This window comes from Canis aureus, chromosome 31 (genome assembly GCF_053574225.1).
Source record: "Canis aureus isolate CA01 chromosome 31, VMU_Caureus_v.1.0, whole genome shotgun sequence".
Lineage (NCBI taxonomy): Eukaryota > Metazoa > Chordata > Mammalia > Carnivora > Canidae > Canis > Canis aureus.
Window position 1 is genome coordinate 36,123,339 of NC_135641.1, and position 15,779 is coordinate 36,139,117.

At 33.7% G+C, this 15,779-nt stretch overlaps 2 long non-coding RNA genes across 5 annotated transcripts in view; one reads left to right on the forward strand and one right to left on the reverse strand.

Annotated features, from left to right (window-relative positions):
- Window positions 1-15,779, forward strand: part of LOC144302660 (uncharacterized) — a 49,965-nt gene that overhangs the window by 13,559 nt on the left and 20,627 nt on the right. Inside the window, exons 2-3 of one of the 2 annotated variants that reach the window (XR_013369641.1) lie at window positions 1,813-1,862; window positions 5,264-5,384. This is a non-coding gene — a long non-coding RNA (uncharacterized LOC144302660). Of the gene's footprint in view, window positions 1-1,812; window positions 1,863-5,263; window positions 5,385-15,779 lie in introns of those variants that run through there. The other variant, XR_013369640.1, reaches the window with a different exon arrangement.
- The window catches only part of LOC144302657 (uncharacterized), a 45,481-nt gene continuing 30,720 nt past the window's right edge, over window positions 1,019-15,779 (reverse strand). For 2 of the 3 annotated variants that reach the window (XR_013369631.1, XR_013369632.1), the window contains 3 exons: window positions 12,586-12,731; window positions 2,031-2,145; window positions 1,019-1,930 (listed from right to left, as the gene is read on the reverse strand). This is a non-coding gene — a long non-coding RNA (uncharacterized LOC144302657). Of the gene's footprint in view, window positions 1,931-2,030; window positions 2,172-12,585; window positions 12,732-15,779 lie in introns of all 3 variants that reach the window. The other variant, XR_013369633.1, reaches the window with a different exon arrangement.

Here is a 15,779-nt window from a genome sequence, read left to right on the forward strand (position 1 = left end):
ATACTCATTAGCTATTCTAAAGGTTAAGTCTTAAATAATTACAGAAATCATCTGGAAATTTAATCTCCAGTAATTATTGTCATCTTCTAATATCTACATAATTGCCCTTTATTTATAACCACAGATTATTTTAAGAAATTAAGATATTCAACTAATTCCTAAATTTCAAAAGCTCTCTGTATCTGAAGAGATATTTGAACTCTAACCTCTAAATATTTAGTCAAGATTTTGAATAATTTAAAACCTTTCATTCATTTGCATTCAACCAAACTCATTCAAGAAACTTATTGTATTAATTTACATGGATATTCTTGTATTTTATCCTATAAACCCTTTTAATCACTCAGTGCATATTTAAAAAGTACAGGATGAAACAAAACTAGCATTTTCAAGCTTTCTAATCTCCCTATAGGTCTCAAAATTCTTTAACAAAATGAGAAGATTCAATGTTTTTGACATTGAAATTGAAATGCCTCATTCTACTTCCTTCAACAACCCTTATGTCAATTTCATTTACTAGCAAGAGCAAAGTCATCTCCGTGAGGATAAGCATTTGAACTGTCAGAGTCTGAATGATTATGCTGGACATAAGTAATTTATGTGTCAAAAAACTCTTCTACTCAGTACCATCAACACCTATTACATGCACTATTGAAAAATATGGTTAAACCTTTCTAATGCATAGATTGATATTCAATACCAGTCACATATGAGATAAATGATACCTCTTTAAATCTTGATGGCTGGAAGATTATAATTTCTTAGTCTATCTCCCTCTACTTTAGTGAGAAATGTTTAAATAGTTATAAAATATTATTAGACATGCACACATCCACACACACACATAAACAAAAGTGTGTGTATATATATATTTTTCCTCCCTTATATGCATCCCAGAATCTAGCTGGCTTATACTGCATTATATTACAGAGAGAGAAAAAAAAAAAGAAAAAAAGGAAAGAAACAAAATATCCACATATTCTTTTTTGTAGGAAAAAAATCACCAAAAAATATAATATGCAATTATTACACAGTTATAATTATCTTATAAACATATAATTATAATATACAGTTACATAAATATAATAATATATATAGTTATATATACATATATAGCACCATGAGTTACTTTTGTTTTAAATTTAAATTTGAGATAGGAAGGTCTGTGTCAGGGGTGCCAGGGTGGCTCAGTGGTTTAGCGCTGCCTTCAGCCTGGAATAGCAGGATCCAGTCCCACCTCAGGCTCCCTGCATGGAGCCTGCTTCTCCCTCTGTCTGTGTCTCTGCCTCTGTGTGTGTCTCCAATGAATAAATAATAAAATATTTTTTTTTAAGGAAGGTCTGTATCATATGATACTATGATACTACCTTAGTGGCAAGCCAAAAAAGCTAGTGAAACAATTCGTATGCAAATCACTCAATTTACAAATGAAAGAAGTTCGTTTCTAGAGCAATAATCTGATCATGTAGAAATGCAGAAAATTTTCCCCTTCCCTAATTAACAGCAACTATTAGAAGATAAATATATAAGACTTGTCAACAAAATAATATACATAATGTGAATCAAAGTTTCACTGAAGCAGAAGGGGAAAACATGTTCTCCATCTGAAGAAGGTAAATATAATAAAGATTATGTGCTCTATGTAAAAATATAGGCTTCATTAAAGAATATAAAATTCACTGGACATTTTAATTTAATTAGACAAGATATGATTTTTCCTTCATATCTTACAGTCTTTCTCCTACTTAAAACTTTTTTATTTTAGTTCTTTTCTTTCTTCTCATTTTGGCCTTCCTCTTTTCTATTCTACAGTTTTTCTGCTAATGTGAAAACATATTCTCTTCCGAGAGCTTCATTAAAAGGTACTGAGATATATATAAATATATTATGCTTTTGCTTTTTTTCCAAGTGAATGAAGGTCACATACTATCTGAAAAATAAAATAAGACAATAAGGTGATTAAAGATATCGTAAAGTAAATAATATTCAAATATCCCATTTTAATCTAGGAATACCTAATATTTGCTTACCTATTTTTATCCAGAGTTTTATCCAGAGGGTTTAACCCAGAAGCTGATCCATTCTGATTTTGAGTGGGTTCATTTACTAAATTGTAAGACTTGTCTCGATTTTCTTTTTTATCTCCTTTGAAGAGTAAATATCATCCATTACTAGAAAGTATGATATACGTACTCTCAATAGGCTTTATGTTCCCAAGCTATGCCTAAAAATATTCAGTAACTTACTCTTTGGGATACTCAGTATATGTGGAAAATGAAATGTAATTCTTATTATATAGAGAGCTTTAAATACTTTAGAACATTTTAAATATAGCCTAATTTAAAGATTATTTAGTAGCTACATTTAGTGTTTTATTTTTTCTTTTTAAATTTTATTTAAATTCAATTAAGTAACATACAATGTATTATTAGTTTCAGAGTTAGAAGTTAGTGATTCATCAGTCTTGTATAATATCCAGTGCTCATACATCACATGCCCTCCTTAATGTTCATCACTCAGTTACCCCATCCCCTTACCCATCTCCCCCTCTACAGAGACCCTTTGTTTAATATTGGCTAAGTTTCTCTTATGGCTTGTCTCCCTCTCTGATTTCATCTTGTTTTGTTTTTTTCCTCTCTTCTCCTATGATCCTCTGTTTCATTTCTTAAATTCCACATATGAGTGAGATCATAAGATAACTGTCTTTCTCTGATTGACTTATTTCACCTAGCATAATATCCTCTAGTTCCATCCATGTTGTTACAAATGGTAAGATTCTTTTTTCTTTTCTTTTTATGGCTGAGTAGTAGTCCACTGTATATATATATATATATACCACATCCTCTTTATCCATTCATGTGTTAATGGACATCTGGGCTCTTTCCACAGTTTGGCTATTGTGGACATTGCTGCTATAAACATTGGGATGCAGGTGCCCTTTGGATCACTACATTTGTATCTTTAGAGTAAATACCCAGTAGTGCAATTGCTGGCTCGTAGTCTTATTTTCAACTTTTTTTTTTTTTTTTTAAGATTTTATTTATTTACTCATGAGAGACATAGAGAGAGAGAGGCAGAGACACAGGCAGAGGGAGAAGCGTGCTCCATGAAGGGAACCCGATGTGGGACTCAATCCTGGGACTCCAGGATCATGTCCTGGGCCAAAGGGTGGCACTCAACCACTGAGCCACCCAGGTGCCCCTCTATTTTAATTTTTTTTTTAGAATTTTATTTATTTACTCATGAGAGACACAGAGAGAGAGAGAGAGGCAGAGACACAGGGAAAGGGAGAAGCAGGCTCCGTGCAGAGAGCACAATCTGGGACTCAATCCTGGGACTCCAGGATCATGCCCTGGGCCAAAGGCAGGCGCTAAACCTCTGAGCCACTCAGGGGACCCCCTATTTTAAACTTTTGAGGAACTTCCATATTGCTTTCCAAAATGGTTGCACTAGCTTACATTTCCACCACCAGTGTGAGGGTTCTCCTTTCTCAGCACCTCACCAACATCTGTCATTTCCTGACTTGTTAATTTTAGCCATTTTGCCTGAAGTGAGATGGTATCTTTGTTTTTTTTTTTTCTAAATTTTTTATTTATTTATGATAGTCACAGAGAGAGAGAGAGAGGCAGAGACACAGGCAGAGGGAGCAGCAGGCTCCATGCACCGGGAGCCTGATGTGGGACTCGATCCTGGGTCTCCAGGATCACGCCCTGGGCCAAAGGCAGGCGCCAAACCGCTGCGCCACCCAGGGATCCCAGTGAGATGGTATCTTATTGTGGTTTTAATTAATATTTCCCTGATGCTGAGAGATGTTGAGCATTTAGTGTTCTCAAAAAAAAAAAAAACAAAACAAAACAAAACAAAACAAAAAAAAAAACATAATAAACATAATAAAATGTGCTTTGTTTTTGTTTCTGAGTATTTAAATAGTGATTTTAGACATGAGACCAAAAGGTGTATTTCACATAAACCAAAGAGCCATATGTTGTCTATTACCTATGTGAAGGTAGGGTAAAGGTTGGTTTATATATAGTCTAGGCTGGCCTTTTCATTTTTAAAGAGGTAATACAGGTCCATTACTTTTTCTTTCTCATAACATCAATATGAAAAAGATTCTATGTCTTCAAATAGGTTTTTCTGACTAAAGACCAAATTTAAGCATTAATATATGAAACAAAAGAAGATAGATCAATTGTGTTTTGTTGAATGTATATTCTGAAAGCTGTCTAGGTAAAACTTTTATGCTTTCATTAATATGAATGCATTTTAATCCTTTTCCATGACCCTTCTGGTAGTTAGCTTCAGTAAATACTTTACAATGTTATCAGCTCTAGTAAGATCAGAATTGGTTATCAAAAAAAGATAATCAAATCAAATAGCAATCAAATATGGAAATTAAACAAAATACTACACATATAGTACTAGATATAAAATCAGACACTGAATAGAATTGCAGATAGTTGCTTCATAAATGGAAACTAGATTTCTTGCTGCTTATTATCACACAGTAGAAAGCCCATTTTATTTCACATTAATATAATTATGTGGAGTTAGGGATATTGTCAAAAATTTGCACTGGATCAAATTAGAGAACAAGACTCTACTCAAAACTATTGCAATATGGAGAGAGATTGAATTCAATTCCATTGAAGCAAAAGACAGTATAGTTTTTAAAGCCTGGGGTGAGCTAGTGAGAAAGTATTGAAGAACATTAGAAAGATTAGTCAATGTGATTACACCATATGTGTTTGCTGATTGGTGCTTATAGAACTTAGAATCCTACCATCACACAGATTGGGAGATAAGGAATCTATGTTTGCTGATTACATTTCAACAGGAGGGCTTCCAAGTCCTTGAGAAAGACATTCTTGCATTGTAAAACTGGCAATAGACTGGGAAAAGATTTATCTACATTTCAAAGGAGCAGAGGAAGAATTTGCAATTATAAGTTAGTTTTCTAAAGTAAATGCTCTAAGAAAGGGGTGGCCAGAAGTCTGTAGTCAAGAAGAAACTTGCTTAAAGTTTGTCAAGCTGAGGAGGAAGTTGAGGTCATGTTGATCAATATCACATGAATTATTTTAGTTTATTACAAATAGTATATGCTTGTATATGCTATCTCAATATAAGGGCATAAGATACAATGCTAAATGTTTAATGATAGGCAACATTTGAAAGAAGAAAATATTACATATAAAAAGTTATGGAAAAATGATGTATGACTCAAAATGTGAAACAGACATTCCATATTCTGCTGGCTTTTTAGAGAATCACTAGATACCGAACAGATACAACTTTTATTATGTTGGTGGTTTTGTCTGGTATTGCAAGAAGTAGAGAAAGTATGGATGAGGGGAATAGAATGTATTTGCCAGAAGACTACAGTCAATTGTTACATACAATTCTGAATTGGTAAGTAAACTGCATCTGTCTTGTTCTTTCTTGAATGTGTGGCAGCATGAGTGCTCATCAAAGCACTATTGAAATTCTATTAATCATCAGGTAATGAATAATGGAAATGTAAAAGGATACATCCATGTATACATATACATACACCAGATTTTGCACAGTATTTTGAAAACTGTCTTGTCATTATTGGAGAGTAAATAGCTGGGAAATGTAGGCATGACAAAAAGAATGACATCATCACAGTGACAGTGTGAAATTTTGTGGATGAAATTTCTCCTAAATTGAAGACAGCACAGATCTCCACTCTTTTGTGACCCCAAGTAGCATAATTTTTCCCAGGCTATCATTTTTGAAGTGAATATACAGTTGTAGTTGCTTTTGTAAAATTAGCTTGAAAAAAGGTAAATTTCACTGTAGGGCTGAAAGTGTGCATGCAGGGCAGAGCGTGATTGGCAGAGAAATGATTAGGATTAGAAATGGAATACTAGTCATGTTTGGGGAAAAAAGTAAGAGCATTCTCTTGGGAAATTTAGCTCTTAATGATATAAAAGTAGATAGATGAGGATAAACTAATATCACTATTCAATAAATCCTAGGAAATGGTCAGTTCCTTAGGTGCCAAAAGTTTCCATGAAAAAAGAATACTGGCTCTGAAAGTTTAGGATCAGGAGGGTAAAGCCAAACTGGAATTGATAAGACCCAAAGGCTACATGCTGTTAGCAGTATTTGGAATGGAAGAATAGAGTGAGAGTTTTTTAGAAGTTGGATTAGAGGTTTCTATAGATAAAATATTTCAAGTCAAAATGCAGACATTGCCAATTCATACAGTGGTATATATACCAGATGTTTGTCATCAGGTAGCTACTAACTGTGTGTTTTCTCTTTTGTGCCTGTAGATAGGGCTCTATTTTAAAACCAGTATATTCTGTCTATTTAACCAGTGTTAAACAATTGGAAATCCTGGTCATTTTAGTCATTGGTGGACACATGGACAATGAGTAACTAAATAGGTGACATTTGAAGAAACCCATTGGCTTCAAATCCCTTAAAAGCAGTAGGCATTTTGTCTGCTTGTATCACTCTGTTATAAAAAAAAAAAAAAAAAAAAAAAAAAAAAAAATCATTGTATAGCTTATGCCCACTTCTTTCCAAACCCTTCTGATTATATCCAGGAAAAAAAGAGAGCCACAGAAGTTCATTTAGGTCAGTGGTGCTTAAAAATACAGCACCAACTACTCTGCTTTCACATCTGTCTTTTGTAGTGTAAATATAAGCATCTATTCATGGTGCTCTTTTGCCCATGACAAATTATTTTCAATGGAGATGGACTGGAGAATGGCTGACTCTTAGAAAATGAGAAGATTTAGAATCATAAATCGCCATGAAATAACTATCTGATTCCCCATATGGCAAGCTGTGTCATTTAGAAATAGGGCCTGGAGTCAGGAGGTTTCTTCAGTGAGATTATGTAAATATCTAAAATCAAGGTGATATGACATCAAAGAAGTTAAAACAAAAATCTCGGCATATCATCAAATCAAATGGGCCACCGAAGAAAACATTAAGATTCAGATTAGAATCAAGAATGAAGGCTAAAAATATATTTTAAAAAATGCAGGTTAAAATCAATATTAAGGTCATTGAGGTACAGGTTCAGGGCTCTTTGGATTTAATTGACATGAAGTTCTGGGTGGGTGGATCAGTTGGACTTAAAAAGGAAAAAAGCAGAAGAGACGCTAGTGCCTATATTATATCTCTGGAAATTAATGACTACCTAAGGCCTGGAGCCACATAATTTATGCCTTCTGTATAACTAAAATCCTTCAACAAATCTTCTTGAAGCATTTACTCTGTATCAGACTCTACTACAGGGTGAACAGAATGGCTAAGGCACAATCTGCTCTTGAGGAAGCCAATATCCAGCACTGAAGAATACATTAGCTTTCTATTGCTGTATAACAAATCACCAAACTTTTAACAGCACAGAATCACATATTTATTATCTCACAGTTTCAGCAGTTTAAGATCTGAACATAGTTTAGAAGAGTCCTCTTCTCAGGATCTAAAAAGGAGGAGATGAAGGCATCAACCAGCATGTTTTAATCTTCAGGTCTGACTAGTGAAGAATCTGTTTCCAAGTTTACTCAAGTGGTGGAAAGATTTATTTCCTTGAGATTATGAGACTGAGAGCTCTGACTTACTGTTTGTTCTAATGTACTTGCTAGAAGCTGCTCTCAGTATCTTGAAGCCATCCTCAGCTTCTGGAGGCTGTCTGCTGTTCCTAGTGGACTTCCACATTTTGTTGCCTCATGATGCTTTCTCAATATGGCCACATATTTCATTAATCCAGCAATGAAAATCTCTAAAGCAATCTTACTATCACAAGATGGAGTCTTATATAATACAATCATGAGAGTGATATCCCACCACCTTTGCCAGAGACTATTTTTTAAAGATTTTATTTATTTATTCATGAGAGAGAGAGAGAGAGAGAGAGAGATTAGCAGAGACAGAGGCAGAGGAAGAAGCAGGCTTCCCACAAGGAGCCTGATGCGGGACTTGATCCTGGACCCTAGGACCATGCCCTGAGCTAACGGCAGACACTTAACTGCTGAGCCACCAAGCATCCCTGCCATAGACTATTGATTAGAAGCAAGTCACAAGTTCTGTACATATCCAGGGAAAGAGGATTACACAAAATCATGAACACCAGGGAGTAGTAATAATTGGAGGATACCTTAGAGTTAGTATACCACAAAGACTTATATAAATAGAAATGCAAATCAAAGTTGTAAGAGCTAGACAAATACACAACTTAAATGAAAATTGTAGACAGGAGGGAACTAATTTGCTCTATGGAGAACAAGTGGAAAAAGAAATCATGAATATCAACTTAGAAAAGTTGGTATGTGAAGTAACTACCCCGAACTGAATAGTAATCTGACAAAATAAGAAGAGGGTCAAGAAATTCTAAGAAAGTAAACATTGTGAGTAGTAATACTAAATTTATATATAATGAGATAAGTGGGGTAAGTACCTTTAAAGGGTGAAATATCAGATGCTGAGGAATAGAAAATCAAGCTAGGGAAAAGGATTAGATAATGGAGGCTCCATTACAGATCTGTAAAATTCGAATTTCATTATTTTTAAATGAAAAATAAGAACGACTAAGCGGTCATTCTCAAACAGATTATCAATCCAAGCTTGGGGCAGAATATAAGAATGAAAGGAGGAGGTGAAGAGGTGGAAGCATTTGGAAAAATATCCCAAGTCTACTCTAATATGCCACTTGCTCCACTACCACTAAAAATTATTGCATTATATGACTTATGGTAGAAGTGTGCCATGCTCATTTTTTTTATCTTGATATTTATTCTGGCAGTAATGTAAAGATATGTTGGAATAATAAAAGATGATTGATCGATAAATTACAAGGTATAAAATGAATGACATAGCAATAACAATGAGGATAGATTTAAGAAATACCTAGTAAGTGTGTAGAATGTGCTGAATGATGGTTCAAAACCAGAAGACAGTGAGGAAATAGGGCTTATTCCTCCAATTCTGCCTTTGGTAGCTATGATGATAGCATTACCAACTTAACCGAGAAAAGAAAGGAACAGGATTGAAGGTGAAGATTAACACCACTTTTCAAGATATTGGTTGTAAATTGTGTATGGTAGACCAAATTCTAAGAATGATCCCCAACACCTGCTCTTGGATAACTTCATGCCCTTTGAGTATGGTTGGAATTCCTGAGTATGATGAAATATTCCCATGATTAAGTTATAATCATATGGGAAAAGGAAGATGTATACCCTTTAAAAGAAGACTACTCTGGATGGTGGTAGAAGGGGAAGTCAAAAGACAATGTTAAATATAATGAAGATTTAATGCTAGCTTAAGGATGAAGACAGTGAATAGCAACCTATGCAGAAAATATGAGAAGGTATGATAATGTGAGAGGGAAGAAAAAGGGTGCAGTGTTTTGAGTAAAAACTGGGCAGATGCGATGGCTTTCAATATAATTTTCAAGTTTGACTATATTCGACTATAACATTACAAATGGTTGTGGAAGGATTTCAAGGTCAAGGTATATGCACATAGTCAATAAATTGTAATTGTCAAAAATTCATTAAGTTACAAAATTGAGAGGAAAAAGTCTGAGTTATCAAATCAGAATCAACTCATGACCCTCCATTAGAAAAACAATATTGTCAAGTACACAGTTGAAACAAATAAATGGAAGGATTTGGCCTTTTTAAAGGTCAAAAAATAACAAGCAGCTCTACACTAATTGATATTGGTGTGTTCATTGTAAATGGCAGGGAGTAGGGGAAAGAATCAATGATGAGCAGTCTGGGAGAAACTTCCAAAACAGATATGTCAAAAGAGATGACAAGACTTGATGAGCACTGAAAGATGTATAAAGAGGGAATAAGAATAGGAGAACTTTGGCTGTTTGCTTAATGGGTGTTTTCAGATTAAATGCAAAAGCAGAAGGTGGGAGAAAGAAGTAGAATTTTGTCTAAAAATGAGGAAAGGTCTTGTTTTTTTTATGTTATATTGTCTATCAGCTACCTTTGTAAGAATTAAGTCAAATTACAGTACCAAACCTCAATGAGGACTGGTAAAGAATATCGACAAGGAAGATGAGATAAAAAGATATAGAAAAATTGAGGGCGTTAGAGTCAGTTAACCTAAGCAGGATCTCAGTCATTTCTAAGATTTGTGAAATTTGGCAGTCATATAAAAATGTCTATACTCTAATTTCTTCTATAATGCATGAGTCTCACTTTGTAATTTAAAGGAAGTGTAAAGTAGTTTATTTGGTGATAATAAGCGTCCTCAGTAAATATTTTTATTTTTTTAGAATGATGGAAGGATAACAGAAGGACATTCATATTGAACACTATCGAAGAGTTTGTGGCTGTGTTGCACTGATCATGATTCTTTAATACAATTTTACGGTCAGGAGCTGGTGGTTAACAACTTAAGGGCTTACACTAAGTCCAAATTCCAGTTTTAAAAGAGGACTGCGTACATACATATCCAATAATTCAGTCCATTATTTAGAGATTTCTGTCTTCAACTAAAATTATTCTTACTCTATTTATTGAATAATTACTGATTTATAATTATAGCATATAATTTATAATTATTAACTTACAGGTTTTAGGAACAACATCTTAAGCACTTTACATTAATACAAACACTGCCAAATACCGAATTGTCAGTTTAAGACAAAAATGTATAATGCATATAGCAATTTGCTATCTATTTAGAGATGCCAGATGAAGAATGTTTTTAAGAAGAAAAGTAAGAGAAATCATTTTCATCAAGCTATTCTTGGCTGTACGTCCTAGAGATTTTATGAGAAAAAATACTGTTCTATAAAATAGTGAAATGAAACATAATTTAACTTGTCATATGAGAATGAAAATAATGAGTAATTTTTGCATTGAACATTAAAAATGCAAACCCTGAGAGAAATTTTCAATATAGCATTTTAGCAAATTCTGGAATTCATGTTCCATTTCATTTCTAGTCATTTTCAGGGGTAGATAAAAATACAAACCAAGAAAAACCACACTGTAGTTTTAAAGTCTCAGTCTGTAAATGAAATTTCCAGAATGACCAACAGCCTTCTGCTAAATGCAAAACAAATGCATCATACTGCAGAGAGTATCCATTTTTGGTTTGGGATCATCTATCAATGATATGGAGTAGTTTAGAAAACCTCAATATATATATAATATGTGTATTAAAAGTATTGCTGGTTCTAGAGTATTATTTTCCTTGTTATTTTATTATTAGGGCATAATAGAAAATAGGTAAATACACGATTTTCAAATTTTGGAGTATGCCAGAATTAATAACAGCAACTAGTGAATAATAATGAATAATAACAGTTATAATAACCACAATGAAAGAAATGTAAAGAAAATAATAATAATGAAAGAAAATCCCAGTTTTATTTATTTATTTAAATTTGTATTTATTTATGATAGTCACACACACAGAGAGAGAGAGAGAGGCAGAGACACAGGCAGAGGGAGGAGCAGGCCCCATGTACCAGGAGCCCGACGTGGGATTCAATCCCGGGTCTCCAGGATCGCGCCCTGGGCCAAAGACAGGCGCCAAACCGCTGCACCACCCAGGGATCCCAGAAAATCCCAGTTTTAAAAGAGAACTACACACATACATATCCAACAATACAGCCCATTGTTATTTAGAGATTTCTAAATAGCAGGTGAATTAGTTGCATAATTTGTACAATATTCTTACTAGATAACACTATTATTATCTTCATTTTTATAGACAGAAAGTTTGTGATTCACTTACTTAGGACAGGGGCCCATTCATCTGTATTATCCATTAGATTCCTGATAGCATTGATGCAAAACACATTGTCAGAAGTGGTCTAAATTATATTTTGTACTAAAACATATGTTGTCATTAAAGCCTTATTACTTCACAACCTCCACGTGAATTTTTTTCTTTTTTTAAAAAAAATTTATTTATTTATTTATTTATTTATTTATTTATTTATTTATTCATGAGAGACACAGCGAGAGGCAGAGACATAGAAAGAAAGAGAAGCAGGCTCCTCATAGGGAGCCTGATGTGGGACTTGATCCCCTGACCTGGGATCACAACCTGAGCTGAAGGCAGACGCTCAACCGATGAGCCACTCAGGCATCCCGTGAATTTTCTATACACAAGAAACTTCTCTGATTACCATATAAATTTGGTCAACTCATGATCTAAAAACTTTTTGATTAATTGGGCATTTCAAGGTTCTGGATATATATTCCAGAAATAAGCTGAATTATTTCTAAAGGGTAAAATATTCTAATTAGGAAATTCCAAGAATCTTCTTGCCCCTAATAGATTGATGTTTTTTGGTGATTTGACTGGTCTTACATACCGTACATGTTTGGATATGAAATAAGTTACATAATGCTCCTTTTCTTTACAATGGCACGTAAAATGCTTAACTTTCACTCTGTAATCATATCAGTATGTCAACAAAACACATAAATGTTCACCTACACAAAATATTAAGTAATCAATTAAAATTTAATCAATAAAAAGAAGTAAGTGTGACATAATAAAATAGCCAACTAAAATTCTGTCCCACCAGATTCAGATAATTCAAAAAGATGTCAGTCTTACCCTGTGACTTTAAGTTTAGCAGGTCTACTGGCTTGAATCCTCAGTCCTTGAGGGCATGCACTATTTAAAACCCTTCAATATGCAATACTTTAGTCTGCCTTGCACCTTACATTCTTACTGAGAAACACTCTTCCTGGGATCTTGACCTAGCAATTAAAACAAGAAAAATATGGGGAAAAAAAACATTTTCCTTTTTAGTTTCCAAATCTAGTCTCTCTCTCTGCACATACCTCCTCCACATCGCCATTTCCGACACACACAAAACTACAAGGTAAACGTCATGGATGCTTCAACAACTAGGCATTTAAAACCAAATGGAAAATATAAACAAGTATACTCTAACAATGAACTGTTTACAAAATTCAAGTTGAAGTTGACACATACCTTTATTTTCTATCGTCATGTCTTATTTTACATATGCATGTCATAATTACATACATATGTGTCATTTGAAGGAAATGCAAATAATTTTCAAGTATCTTTTTTTCTACAAACATCACAGCATGCCAAATACAGTACTGAATGGGACATATTCCAGAGAGAATTTTGTAACTGAAATTTTAAAATAAACACACAGTCTCAAGAGATTTTCATCTCGTATTACCATTTTAAAAAGTGCTATAGGAATAAATCATAATATTATAGAAAGTTAAAACTTCATGGAAGCTTCAAGAACATCTGATTGGAAACCGTCAGGAGGGATTAAAAAACTTGAAGTCATTACAAAATTAGTGAGCTGCAGTGGACTCTAACCCTCTAACATTTGGATTTACCCTATTCCATGTGCCATTTTCCCCCCTTTCTCTAAGTTAAAAATAGCAATAAAATACACTCAAATCTATTGCTTGGACAACTGCAGCTGTCTTCTAAGAGTTCTCTCTGATTTGGTTCTTGGTATATAGAAAATGGTTTTGTGGGGACACCCTACATTTCAAATTTCAGAGAGAATATGTGGGTAATCTAGGTTAGATTATGCATCTGTCCCTGATTTTAGACAGTAGCTACTAGACTACATCTATGTAGTATGAGACAATTAGTTAATGTTTAAAACTCTTTGCATTGTATAATATACTCCTTTAATGATTTGTGTCAGGTGGCTTAATTTATTACATAAAACCTATGAAGTTGATAGCATTTTTTATTTCTTTAAAGATAATTGTGATATAGATTTAAATATTAAATTCCTGCTCTCTCTTTTTGAAGAAAATATCTCTGTCAAACGAAGGAAAAGATTTTGAACTTAAGAGGTTGATTTGTATTAAAACCATGTCAATAAGACTACATAATGACACCATAGGACACTTATTCTGAAGGCCTATTCAGCCATCTAGGGGGAAGATATCAATAATGTAGAAATGGTCATTATTTCAGTCCTCAAATACTTAAATAATTTGAATTTGAATAGACTCAGACTTGACCTTTGCTTTAGGTGAGGGATTGACATGAGATCATTTTGAAGTTATATTCTTGCTCAAAGTTATATAGCTAGCTGCAACAGAACGGTTGCAAATGGTTTTTCTTTGTTTTCATGTTACAGAATTTGAGTTTTAAGGAAAGCAAATTATGCGAGTATAACAAAAATAATTTATATCTAAATAGAGAAAAAGTGTGTAATGCAGACACTAGTAATAGTTCAAAGGAGGAGTCAATGTTTCAAAAAATAACTGTGAAGTTTCCAGCGCCTCTTCTGAAAGTGTAATGGTTAGGAGAAAGTAATAATATATATAAATCTACTATGTAACCCCATCTCTAGAGCATGGGGCTGAGGGTAAATGAGTGACAAGCAACTATTCTTCTCTTTTTAAAAATATTTTATTTATATATTTGAGAGAGAGAGGGGAGGAGGAGGAGGAGCAGCAAAGGGGGAGGAAATGAGACTTTCAAGCAGACTTGGTGCTGAATGCTGAGCTTGATGTGGGGCTCAATCCACGAGATTATGACCCAAGCTGAAAACCAAGAGTCCAATGCTCAACTGACTGAACCATCCACGTGCCCCTATTCTTATCATGCTATATGTTTTTTGCTTTGCTAGAGACTGTCATTTTTCACATGAGATTTTGATGGAGACTGCTAGCATCTGACATACCATGGTGGTTTTACCTTTTAATATAAATTAGCAGGTGATGAATATCCAATTTAATTAGTATATTTCCCTTGTCTATGAATACCACAATAAGCAGGTCATATTCCCCTGAACAGATATAAAAGAAATGAGGTTGAGAGGAGGGTATCCTAGTTGATTTTATCACTTATATAGATGAAAAACTTTTATGATAATGAAACTGAATTCAAGAATTCCATCCTAAGTAAGTAAATTATGCCTATGCAACAAACTAAGAAGAGTGAAAAAAACTGTGATTCATTTAGAAGCTGAGAAATTTTCCAACAGCCTGAATTTCATGAACTGGCTCTGTATTATAGATACAACTTCTAACTTTTTTGCTTGCTTTAGTCATACTTTTAATAAAGGAAAATAAGATTTTCAATAATCTCTTTACTATCCAGTGATTAATAAAATATGTTAAGATGTAATATGTGCATTTTTAAAAATTTTTATTTGATTCTATTTAATTTTCACTTATTTGTATATTTAACTGAAGTACAGTTGACTTTTAAATTTTTTATTTATCTTTAATTGAAGTATATTGACTGCATTTTTTGACTTTGCATTTTAAAGTTATCTCTGTTCAGACAGATTTTTGTCATGTTTAAAATGATTCCAAAATTTTTCCTTCTGCTATCAGAAATACCTATTTATTTAAGATTATGTACTTTACGGATGTTATATCTTAATAAAAAATACATAAGGACTTACAAAACCACTTACGAAGAGAAACAGACATATCCACAATTATGACAAGATATGACAAGATATTTTACATACCTCTCTCAGTAAATGATAGGATAAGTAGATTTTAGAGGGATTCTGGGTGGCTCAGCGGTTGAGCATCTGCCTTTGGCTCAGATTGTGATCTTGGGGTCCTGGGATTGAGTCCTGCATCGGGCTCCCTGCAGGGAGCCTGCTTCTCCCTCTGTGTGTGAGAGCCTGTGTCTCTGCCTCTCTCTCATGAATAAATAAATAAAATCCTTAATAAAAAGTAGATTTTAGAAATCAGTGAAGATGTAGAATATCTGAATGACATGATCAGCAAACTTTTTTAAAAAAGATTTTATTATTTGAGAGAGAGAGAGAG